We start from the raw sequence: 12,951 nt of genomic DNA on the forward strand, positions 1-12,951 counted from the left end.
AGACAGCAGATATATGGGTCTTGTTTTTGTATCCATTCAGCCAGTCTGTGTCTTTTGGTTGGGGCATTTAGTCCATTTGCATTCAAGGTAATTATCGATATGTATGTTCCTATTACCATTTTGTTAATTGTTTTGTTTTTGTTTCTGTAGGTCCTTTTCTTCTCTTGTGTTTCCCGCTTAGAGAAGTTCCTTTAGCATTTGTTGTTGGGCTGGTTTGGTGGTGCTGAATTCTCTTAGCTGTTGCTTGTCTGTAAAGCTTTTGACTTCTCCATCAAATCTGAATGAGATCCTTGCTGGGTAGAGTATTCTTGGTTGTAGGTTCTTCCCTTTCATCACTTGAAATATATCATGCCACTCCCTTCTGGCTTGCAGAGTTTCTGCTGAGACATCAGCTGTTAACCTTATGGGAGTTCCCTTGTATGTTATTTGTCATTTTTCCCTTGTTGCTTTTAATAACTTTTCTCTGTCTTTAATTTGTGTCACTTTGACTACTATGTGTCTTGGCATGTTTCTCCTTTGGTTTCTCCTGCCTGGGACTCTCTGTGCTTCCTGGATTTGGGTAGCTATTTCCTGTCCCATGTTAGGGAAGTTTTCAGCTATAATCTCTTCCAGTATTTTCTCGGGTCCTTTCTCTCTCTTTTCTCCTTTGGGACCCCTATAATGTGAATGTTGGTGCGTTTAACGTTGTCCCAGAGGCCTCTTAGGCTGTCTTCAGTTCTTTTCATTCTTTTTTCTTTATTCTTTTCTGCATCAGTGATTATCCCCATTCTGTCTTCCAGGTCACTTATTCGCCCTTCTGCCTCAGTTAATCTGCTATTGGTTCCTTCTAGTGTATTTTTCATTTCAGTTATTGTGTTGCATATCTCTGTTCGTTTGTTCTTTAGTTATTCTAGGTCTTTGGTAAACTTTTCTTGCAACTTTTCGATCTTTGCATCCAGTCTTTTTTCAAAGTCCTGGATCATCTTCACCATCATTATTCTGAATTCTTTTTCTGGAAGGGTGCCTATCTCCTCTTCATTTAGTTGTTTTTCTGGTGTTTTATCTTGTCCCTTCATCTGGTACAAAGTCTTTTGCCTTTTCATTTTCTCTGTCTTTCTCTGGCTGTGGTTTTCAATTCCACAAGATGAAATAATTCTGATACTGCTTGATTCTGCTGTCTGCCCTCTTGTAGAGGAAGCTATCTAGGAGGCTCCTGGGTGCTTCCTGATGGGAGGGACTGATGGTGGGTTGGGCTGGCTGGGAGGAGCTCAGTAAAACTTTAATCGGATTTGGTGGGTGGAGCTCAGTGACACTTTAATCTGCTTGTCTGCCAATGGGTGGGGCTGTGTTCCCACCCTGGTGTTCCTTTGGCCTGAGTCAACCCAGCACTGGAGCTTACAGGCTGTTTGGTGGAGCTAATGGTGGACTCTGGGAGGGCTCACGCCAGTGAGTACTTCTCAGAACCCCTGCTGCCAGTGCCCCTGTCTCCTCGGTGAGCCACAGCTGCCCCCCACCTCTGCAGGCAACCCTCCAACACCAGCAGGTAGGTGTGGTTCAGTTTCCCATGGGTTCACTGCTCCTTCTCCCTGGGTCCTGGTGAGCACACTTTTTTGTGTGCCCTCCAAGAGTGGAGTCTCCATTTCCCCCAGTCCTGTGGAGGTCCTGCAATCAAATCCCACTGGCTTTCAAAGTCTGATTCTCTGGGGATTCCTCCTCCTGTTGCTGGACCCCCAGGTTAGGAAGCCTGATGTGGGGCTCAGAACCCTCATGACTTCTGCAGTATGACTGTTCTCCAGCTTGTGAGTCACCCACCCAGCATTTATGGGATTTGATTTTAACACGATTGCGCCCCTCCTACCGTCTCATTGCGGCTTCTCCTTTGTCTCTGGATGTGGGGTGTTTTTTTTTTTGGTAAGTTCCAGTGTCTTTCTGTCGATGATTGTTCAGCAGTTAGTTGTAATTTTGGTGCCCTTGCAAGAGGGAGTGAGCTCACATCCTCCTACTCCGCCATCTTGATTCTTCTCCCAAGCCATTTAATTTTGAAACCAACTCTTGTGTAGCTTGTTTCATCACTGTTAAAAATTCAGTCGGCCTTCTTTTGAAAGTGCTTTTTTGCAGCTAATGTTTTTCCCCACCGAGTGTATGAGGGGCTCTCACATGCACTAGGACCTGAGACGGAATCTTATCAGGCTGTTGGGGAATTGATTCTGCCCAAGATTCTCACTACTACAGTATTTTCTTTACGATAGTCTATTTGATGCCTCCATTCCTGATTGAGTGCAATTATCTTATTATTTTTTATCAACTTGGTGGGAAATTATGCAAATCATGCTATTCACTTCTTCCTTCTTTCCTGTTCCCCTGCCACCCCCACTCAAATAAGCAGACAGATGCCATTCTGGGGGTGACTTTTACTTTGCTTATATAAGAAAATGTCATCACATGTTGACTCATTTTTGTGGATTTTTTAATACCTTTTGTTGATCAGAGTTGATAGGTGTCTCTCTTTAGGATCCAGGCTGCTGTCCTGTGTGTGCCTTCTGCGCATGAATATGTACACACTTTCCTTAGAGATGAAGCCTGTTTTGGTAGTTAGAAGTTTGGCTATTTAAAGGTCTGATTTAGAATCCCATTGCTGCTGTTTACAAGCTGTGTGACCTTGGCAAGGCCAGGAACAGGGATAGTATCTGCTCATTGGCTGACTGTGGTGATGAATAAGATAATGCACAGAAGATGCTCAGCATGGGTCGTGGTACATTGTTTGATGTCATCTCTGTTGTGGTGGTGCTGATGGTGGTGTCGTTATTCCTTCTGTCTTCAAGTGAGGTCACTGGCTGGAACAGAGGCTCAGCCAGGACCCACCTAAAACAGTGGTTTTAGAGATAGCCTAAGTGTCAGATGATAAACTTTGTTTAATTCAGAGGATAAAATGCCATACAAATGACCAGAAGAGGAACAGAGAAGACATTTCCTTCTTCCTTCTCCCTTCCTTCCTTCCTTCCGTCCTTCCTTCCTTCCTTCCTTCCTTCCTTCCTTTCTTCCTTCCTTCCTCCTTTCATCCATGCCTTTTCTCTCTTCCCTCCCACTCTCCCTCCCCAAATATTTATCAAGTGCCTACCATATAGCACAACACTGGGCCCTAGGGTATATACTAATACAACACAGTCCCTGCACTCCAGATACTCCTGATTCCTGTTGGAAAGATTCAACCACTACAACCCAATGCTACAGGGAGGCCCATGTCCTTAAGCTGGACAAGGAGGGGTTGTCAGGAAGACTTAATGCTAAAGTGGAAGGTGCAACGTGAAGAGAATCTATCCAGGTACCTGGCATGAAGGGCAGCCTTATGGGAAAGAACAGAAGACACAAGAAAGGAAAGCAAGGGCATTCAAGAAAGACATACAGCATCCCCTGTTTAAGGAAATAGGAGGAGGCCAGAGGAGCTGTCTCTGTGAAAGTGTTGCCTGCTCATGGCCCCAGGCAGATCAGAGCTGCCCCCAAATCTGCGTCCTGGTGGAACACACATCCCCCGTGTAGGGAAAGCTGTGCCCTTGCCTGACTGGAGAGGCAGGCCCAGGAGACGTGGTGATGGGTCGTGGAATGTGGACACTGGGAGAGCCTAGAGATTGGTCTCAGGTGCTGAGATGGAGAAGGGGAAGAGGTGAAGGTCAGAGGAGAGATAAGCAGCACCAGGTGGGTCAGCAGCCGGCACAGCAGGCTGAGGATGAGTTCTGAGCACATGGACCCTAAAGGTGGCAGAAAAACGTGGCAAATCAAATAGAGAGTGTTGCCAAGCAAGAGGTGCCCACAGCAACTTTGGAAAAGTGCCACAGGCTTGGACGGGAATTTAAGATCCTGCAAAAGGATCAAGGTACAATGTATGGTCAAGGTCACGTAGTTGAGAAAAATGCTTTTAAAATGAAAACTCCTTGAGGGCAAGGGCTCTGGGTCTTTTATTTTTAACGTAGCATAAGTTATAGTACCTGAAACATAGCAGGTACCCAGCTAATGTCGGGGAAAGAATGAAGGAATGAGTTAACGAAGATCTGGAAAGTTTTATTCTATGCCTATAGGAGATGCCATGGAAAATAGGGCAGTGGCTTTGGATCCACACATATGCGTTTATTTATTTTTCTTTCCTGAATTTTTTTTTTTTTTTTTTTTTTTTTTGGCTGTTCCACGAGGTTTGAGAGATCTTAGTTCCCTGACCAGGGATGTAACCCATGCCCCCTGCAATGGAGGCGTGGAGTCTTAACCATTGGACCTCCAGGGAAGCCCCACACATATGGGTTTAATCTCAGCTGGACCACATACCAGGCAGGTGACACCAGGAAAATAATCTCACACCTCTGAGCCTCAGTATCCTTATCTCTAAGATGAAGATGATGCTAACCTGCAGAACTCTTCTGAAAATTATTGTCATGCATGTTTTTAGAGTGCTGAACACTATGTCACTATATAGATAGTTTGAGTCACAGCCTGGATTTTTAATATTAACCATATATAGTCATATGGCCATATAGCCATATTGTTATTATAAAAAATCAGAGCTGTCACTCTTGGGGCTGGCAACTTCTTTTGCCTCAGATTGAAAACCACTTACAGACTTTAGAAAAAGAGACTTAAAGGGCATGACCTATTTAAATATCTTTAGAAAAAATCTTCTTCAAAGAACTCGCACATTTAAAGAACTTTCCATTTTTAAGATTTAGGTATTTTGTATTCCTTATTCACTGTATTAGCTAGGGCCCTATCAGAAGACAGACAAGGAAAGTTTAATATGAAAAATTATTAATAGGGAAGTGGCTAAGAGGAGGGGAATAAAAGAACTCTTAAGGGTACCCTAGGCCTGAGGGAAGGTACCCAACGATGGAACAGAATCCTTGGGAGGGGAGTGTTCTTCCCAAGGCTGGGATTCAGACCTTGGCAAAGGTGTGGTTGAAGCCCAGTGCATGGTGGAGAAGTTCTCAGTGTTGTCCTCTCCACAGTCAGTGGGCTGAGGCTGGCAGGCAGAGAACAACCTGGGATGCCAAGGAAATTCACCAGGAAGCTTCTAAGGAGGGTGAAGGGTGGGTGTCATTGACGTTCTGGAAAACCAGCCTATGGATTCACTAGAAAGGGTATGGGAAGCTCCTAAATTGTGATGGGTTGCTGTTTACTCCTTGGGAAGAAGCTGTCATTGGGAAATGACTGGAAAATGAGCTGGGTGCCTGGGGAACTTACTAGCTGCCCTTAGGAGTGCTGCTAAACACCCCATGGGCAGGTGACTCTTGCTGCCAGCTATGGGGACGGGACCACAAAAAGCCACCCACTTTGCAGGAGTGCAACCAGGACAAGAGAGGCCTGCCAGAACGTGGAAGAGAACACCCCTTCCTTCTCCAGTGTTCTTTCAGTGCCCTCTGCTGACTTAACATCATCCTGGCTGTCAAAGGAGAAGTATTCATCAGGTCCACCTCCCTACCACGGAGCAGGAAGAAAGGATGACGTAGCACCTAGTTATCTATTGATAACTCACCCAGCCACATGGGTAGGAGAAGAAATAATGGAAGAATTCAGCACCATTTGTTTTTGTCTTCAAAAAAGAAAGGATGAATTTATACAAAGACAAAATATTTATATTTTCCTACATTTCCAAAAAGATTTCTCAGACACTGCTTATAAAATTTCTATAACTTTAATGAATAATTCTTATGAAACAATAAAATTAAGAATGCTAGTACAGAGCTGAATTCAAACTGTGTAGGCAGTATTATATTAGGATTATGTATGTGATTTTACCTATGATTTATGGATAAATATTAGATAAGCTGTGCATTTAAGCAAATGATTGCAATTGGACTTTTTAGATTTTATGAACTGTAGCAAAATATTACTTTTCAGAAACACCAGTCTAATTTTTTTTAAGCTCTTTATTGGAATATAATTGCTTTACACTCTTGTACCAGCTTATGAGGTACACCAAAGTGAATCAGCTGTATTTATACACATATCCCCGTATCCCCTTCCTCCCGCGACTGTCCCCCCACATCCCGGCCCGGCCCTCCAAGGCATCACCCATCATCAAGTTGATCTCACTTTTATACAGCAACTTCCCACTAGCTATCTGTTTTACAGTTGGTAGTGTAAATATGTCTATGCTACTCTCTCACTTCGTCCCAGCTTCCCCTTCGCCCCCCACCGCCCAACCCCTTGTCCTCCAGTCCATTCTCTGCATCTGCATCCTTATTCTTGTCCTGTCACTGGGTTCATCAGTACCATTATTTTTTTCTTTTTTTCAGATTCCGTATATATGAGTTAGCATACAATATTTGTTTTTCTCTTTCTGGCTTACTTCACTCTATATGACAGTCTCTAGGTCTATCCACCTCATTACATATAGCTCCATCTCATCCCTTTTTATAGCTGAGTAATATTCCATTGTATATATATGCCACAACTTCTTTATCCATTCATTTGTTGATGAGCATTTAGGTTGCTTCCATGTCCTGGCTATTGTAAATAGTGCTGCAATAAACATTACAGTACATGTTTCTTTCTGGCTTATGGTTTTCTCTGGGTATATGCCCAGGAGTGGGATTACTGGATCATATGGTAGTTCTATTTTTAGTTTTTTAAGGAACCTACAAACTGTTTTCCATAGTGGCTGTACCAACTTACATTCCCACCAACAGTGCAGGAGAGTTCCCTTTTCTCCACACCCTCTCCAACATTTGTTGTTTCCAGATTTTTTTGATGATGGCCATTCTGACTGGTGTGAGGTGATACCTCATTGTGGCTTTGACTTGCATTTCTCTGATGATTAGTGATGTTGAGCATCTTTTCCTGTGTTTGTTGGCCATCTGTATGTCTTCTTTGGAGAAATGTCTATTTAGGTCTTCTGCCCATTTGTGGATTGGGTTATTTGCTTTTTTGGTATTAAGCTGCATGAGCTGCTTGTATATTTTAGAGATTAATCCTTTGTGTGTTGCTTCATTGGCAAGTATTTTCTCCCATTCTGAGGGTTGCCTTCTTGTCTTGTTTATGGTTTCTTACACTGTGCAAAAGCTTTTAAGTTTCATTAGGTCCCGTTTGTTTATTCTTGATTTTATTTCCATAATTCTAGGAGATGGGTCAAACAGGATCTTGCTTTGATGTATGTCATAGAGTATTCTGCCTATGTTTCCCTCTAGGAGTTTTGTAGTGTCTGGCCTTACATGTAGGTCTTTAATCCATTTGGAGTTTATTTTTGTGTGTGGTGGTAGGAAGTGTTCTAATTTCATTCTTTTACATGTAGCTGTCCAATTTTCCCAGCACCACTTATTGAAGAGGCTGTCTTTTTTCCATTGTATATTGTTGCTTCCTTTGTCAAAGATAAGGTGCCCATATGTGCTTGGGTTTACCTCTGAGTTCTCTATTCTATTCCATTGATCTTCCTTTCTATTTTTGTGCCAGTACCATACTGTCTTGATCACTGTGGCCTTGTAGTATAATTTGAAGTCAGGAAGCCTGATTCTACCAACTCCATCTTTCCTTCTCAAGATTGCTTTGGCTATTCGGGGTCTTTTGCGTTTCCATACAAGTGGTAAGATTTCTTGTTTTAGTTCTGTGAAAAATGCTTTTGGTAATTTGATTGGGATTGCATTGAATCTGTAAATTGCTTTGGGTAGTACAGTCATTTTCACGATCTTGATTCTTCCAATCCAGGAGCATGGTATGTCTCTCCATCTGTTTGTATCATCTTTGATTTCTTTCATCAGTGTCTTATAGTTTTATGCATACAGATCTTTTGCCTCCTTAGGCAGGTTTATTCCTAAGTATTTTATTCTTTTTGTTACAATGGTAAATGGGAGTTTCCTTAATTTCTCTTTCTGCTTTTTCATTGTTAGTGTATAGGAATGCAAGAGATTTCTGTGCATTAATTTTGTATCCTGCTACTTTACTAAATTCATCAATTAGTGCAAGCAGTTTTCTGGTAGAGTCTTTAGGGTTTTCTATGTATGATATCATGTCATCTGCAAAGAGTGACAATTTTACTTCTTTTCCAATTTGTATTCCTTTTATTTCATTTTCTTCTCTGATTGCTGTGGCTAAAACTTCCAAAACTATGTTGAATAATAATGGTGAGAGTGGACACCCTTGTCTTGTTCCTGTTCTTAGAAGGAATTCTTTCAGTTTTTCCCCATTTAGAACGATGTTGGCTTTTGGTTTCTCATATATGGCTTTTATTATGTTGAGGTAATTTCCTTCTATGCCCATTTTCTGGAGAGTTTTGTATCATAAATGGATATTGAATTTTGTCAAAAGCTTTTTCCACATCTATTGAGATGATCATATGGTTTTTATCCTTCAATTTGTTGATATGATGTATCATGTTGATTGATTTGCATATATTAAAGAATCCTTGCATCCCAGGAATGAACTGCACAAACAGTCTAATATTTAGAAAGGTGATATGAAAACTTCAAAAGTCATCTTAATGCACCAGCATAGATTGAAAAGCTTGTTTGGTCTCATTCCGTTCCAACAGTTGTTTATTACCTGATTGTCTTAACATCGATTCCCCAGAAGTGTGCAAGTGATTGACTGAGGAAGGGCTCTCAGTGAAGACAGGAAAGGGAGTGGGAAAGGGAAGCAGCCAGGCAGAGGTGTGAGCTCAGAGGAGTCCCACAGAGGGTAGCTTTAGCTCTAGGCCATTTGTCACACCTCAGAGCTGTCACTTTCTCAGGCTTTCATACCCCTGCACCTGTAGCGGGAGGCGCATTCTTCCTTCTTCTAGGATGTCTACCTCTGTTCAGTTGGGCAAAGTGGGTTCTAGAGGGTTGAGAGGAGTCCTCAGAAACAAAACTATTGGAGGCAAAAGCACATCAGTGTGCAGGGTGGGGGTGGGGGTGTGCGCACATATAAAATACATGTGCACCTTGGCAATAGTGCTGGTTTGGTTCTAGACCACTGCAATAAGTTGAATATTTCAATAAAGCGAGATACAAATTTTTTAGTTTTCCAGTGCATGTAAAAATTATGCTTACATTATACGGTAGTCTATTAAGTGTGCGATAAATAGCATTATGTCTAGAAAATGTACATACCTTAATTAAAAAAATGCTTTATTGATGAAAAATGCTAATCATCACCTGACATGCAGGGTTGCCACAATCTTTCAATTTGTAAAAAATGTAATATCTGTGAAGTGCAATGAAGCTTAGTGCACTAAAACAAGGTCTGCCTGTAAATAAATAAATGCTAAAGTGGGGTTTGTGTGGATCTGGTAGAGTGTGACATATACTTTCCACCGTTTTTATCTTTGCTCTCCATTCCTTCCTAAGTAGCTTTAGCATAAGACTGTTCACCTTGAAAAGCTGAAGGGTTTGATGAGTACTTTTAATTCAATTCAATATAGCGAAATGGGTACAAATGGTAAATAGGGGGAGTTGATGAGAAATGGGAAGTCAGTAAGAAATGGACTGAAATTTGTCTATTGTGTTTCAGAGGTAGGCGGTAATTGTTAACTAAACCAGACAAAAGCAGTTGAGAAATTGTAACTGGTTATATGAACTTTTATAGCAGAGATGGCTGTTTATCTCTCCAATATCCAGTCTTCCCTTTTATACGACAATCCCAGTATTGTTAAAGGAAACAGAAAGCCCAGATTTAAAAAAGAAAAAAACAGAAACTTTTTAGTCTCCTTTGAAATTAAGTGTGGTCTAAATTCTGGCCAATAATATGTAAGAAGGAGCTGTCAGATAGTGCTTCTTAGAAAGTTCCTTGATGAAAGGGCTGACTCAGCTGGCAGGGACCTTCTGTCTCTTGCCCATTTATTGCCACCTTCCTTCTTCAAACCTGGAGGTAATACTGAAGGAGATTTAGCCATTTGAAGATGATGAGGTGCTAGGAGGTATGAAGGATGACTTGAGTGGGAAGACAGAAGGACCTTGGGTCCCTGAGGATGTCCTGGGGCTGCCGTATCAGCCCAGGAATTCATAGCTCCAAAGTTATTGTTCCATAAGAAAAAGATAACCCTGAATTTGTGTAAGCCATTTTGGGTTCTCTGTACTAGTAGCAAAACGCAATTTCTTCATGACGTGATTATTTTTTAAGAACCTTAGTAGTGAAGGACTGAAAGGGTATGTGGTCACTAGGTGTAAACAGAGGATCGAAGGAGGGTGTCTTGGTTTGGGTTTTCCTAGAAGCTGACTTTGAAACATAGATCAAGTGCAAGTAGTCCATTTGGGAGAGAGTCCTGGGGAATAGAGCAATCCTGTAGTGAGATGGGGAAAGAAGGAAACATTAAAAAAGAATGTAGGGAATTCCCTGGTGGCACAATGGTTAAGAATCCACTTGCCAGTGCAGGGAACATGGGTTCGATCCCTTGGTTGGGAAGCTCCCACGTGCTGCGGAACAGCTAAGCCCGTGTGCCACAACTACTGAGGCTGTGCTCTTGAGCCTGCGAGCCAAAACTACTGAGCTTGAGTGCCACAACTACTGAAGCCCACATGTCTAGAACCCATTCTCCACAACAAGAGAAGCCACCGCAGTGAGAAGCCTGCCCATTGCAAGGAAGAGTAGCCCATGCTCGCCACAACTTAAGAAAGCCCGTTCACAGCAACGAAGACCCAACACAGCTAAAAAAAAAGAATGTATTTTTTCAAGTTACTTTGGGGCAACTGGCACTTAATCCTATCAGGGGACTCTTGGTTAATATAGAGAACATATGCCTTGGAGTCTGTCCCACCTGATGAGTTAGGGAGCTGGGCTATTTAAGCATCGATTACCATTAATCACTGGTGGAGGGCTGCTCCACAAGTAGGGTCAGTTCATTAATTGCACAGAAGTTTCAGGTTTGCCGAGTGAAAGGAGAATGGGCTCTGGTGGCCAGTGTAGCCTTCGGACAAGAAGAGTCAGCAGTTTTAAGTTAGGCTGGTGTTCCCTGAAATGGAAAGAATTAAGGATATGCAGGCATTGTTCTCACAGTATCTGTTACACAAAGGTGTGTTCTGTTTTGGTTTGAGCATGAGAGACCTGACCATGTTTGTAAGTCAAGGAAAGGGGTCCATAGAGAGGGAGAGGTTTAAGATTTAGTGAAGAGAGGAACTGATTCACGTGGCAGAGTGGCAGAGTGGCGGAGGAGGGGTGCGCTCTTGAATTTCAGCGGGAAGATGGAACAGCTGTAGACTATGTGGCTCATGTTTAGAGGTGTCAGGAAAGGAGAGAAGGATGGAGGTGGACACAAATAATTATTTAGGTTGAAGGTGGAGAGACTGAGGTCTACCCCATGTGATGATTGCACGTTATTAGTGCACCATGAAGTCATCTGTTTTAAAGAGTGAGGGAATTGGGTATTTGCTGGGTAACTTGAGGCTAGTTCTGAAGGTGTGAAACGACCAGTGAGGGGAATGAGAAAGGATGCTGGCCAGCAGCACCACTGGGCTGTGTACCCGGGGGCACCATTCACGTGTGCGGTACAGCGTAGCAGCTTGCTGCCCAATGAGGAGGAAACGGTTTGAAAAGGGCACAAATGGACTGTTTGACGTTGAACGTCCAAAATGTTTAGTGACACTAAGATTTATATGTGAAGACATCTACTGCGGTGGGGTTCCGGTTTAAAAGCAGGTCGCTTGGATTGATTTATGATAAGACATTTTCAAATAAAGTTTAGTAACAAAACAAAGGAGGGAAAGAGTTTAACATCTTAGAGGACTAATTGAATTAATGGATTATGGAGTCAGGCAGACGGGTAACAAAGTGCTCAAGAAGTTGGGGACGTTTCTGAGGTGAAAGAGCAAAGGTGGGGGGGGGGGGGTGCACAAACTGACGAAGATGGAGGAAGAGGAGGTTGTAGATAGAGATGAAAATACAGGGGATGTTAGGGATGATTCAATCCTGAGAAATATGGTCCAGGAAGTGACTGTGAGATTGGTTGATGGAACCAGGTGCTGGTGAAGACTGTGGTCCAAATGGAGAATAGGGACCCTGGGGCTAGCATGCTGTGTATCTTAACACACCCCTCTCCTCACCCACGGCAGATATTTCCAACTCATCACAGCACTGATGGCTTCATGATCCTTCTCAAACAGCTCTATACTTGGTGTGTCGTCAGCCCAGAACTTGGGTATTTCATACGGAAGGTGATAAATGCCGATTTTGACTCTGTGTAGCTGTTTGTGTGTTATAATGAAAGCGCCTGGACTAGGCATCTGGAGGCTTGGGTCCTTCCTAAATGTGTTTCTGGCTAAGTGACCCTAATTGGTGGTAATTACACCTACTTTGTTTACCCCACTGGGAAGTTGCAAAAAAGACTGCTTTTAGAAAAAGTTAAGGATGGTATACAAATATTTATCACTGATATCATTAGCCATGTAGAAAGCTGCAAACCGTGGCACAAAATGGAACAAATATGGAACTAATAGAACTCAACCCATGGACTACCCATGGACTCAAAATTCAAGGGTAGATTCTGTGTTATTTTTTTCTAATCTCTACTTCTGGGTATTTTTTAGTTCAAACTAAGGCATTCATTCAAAGTGACTGTTTAACAGTGATTAAAAGAAAAAACAGAAGCTCAATTATTTAAAGAACTGTTTAAAAGAAAGTTGAAGATTAGAGGGATTACACAATATTGCCCCATCAAGCAGAACTGGATCACTCCGATATTTCCTGCTTTTTATTTTTTTTCAACAAGTTTCCCGTCTGCCACATAGACCCAGGATCTCCTGTCCCATTGCTCATGTGCTAGTGGTCAAGTGTAAATCAGACCTGTTGAAGTTTATGGTTTGGCCCTACTTGACCATTCCCATGTCAACTTGACCACTCTCTGTTACATTTTTCCAAAAAGAAGGTGAAATGTTATTATTCATAATATTATTCATCATTATGTCTCCTGCCAGAACTCACACATAAGCAGAACTTCTTTCCTGTACACTGTGAAAGGACTCAAATGCCACGCTGATTTTCCCCCCTGTGGTCAAAACAGAAACTTGTTTGTTTTTTCTCAAATTT

At 42.3% G+C, this 12,951-nt stretch overlaps 1 protein-coding gene across 1 annotated transcript in view; it reads left to right on the top strand.

Moving 5' to 3' along the window:
* Positions 1–1,368: 1,368 nt before the first annotated feature.
* Positions 1,369–12,951, top strand: part of GADL1 (glutamate decarboxylase like 1) — a 218,292-nt gene continuing 206,709 nt past the window's right edge. The window contains exon 1 of the mRNA XM_057706387.1: positions 1,369–1,522. The gene's annotated coding sequence lies outside the window, so the exon portion shown is untranslated. The remainder of the gene's footprint in view (positions 1,523–12,951) is intronic.

This window comes from Hippopotamus amphibius, chromosome 13 (assembly GCF_030028045.1).
Source record: "Hippopotamus amphibius kiboko isolate mHipAmp2 chromosome 13, mHipAmp2.hap2, whole genome shotgun sequence".
Classification (NCBI taxonomy): domain Eukaryota; kingdom Metazoa; phylum Chordata; class Mammalia; order Artiodactyla; family Hippopotamidae; genus Hippopotamus; species Hippopotamus amphibius.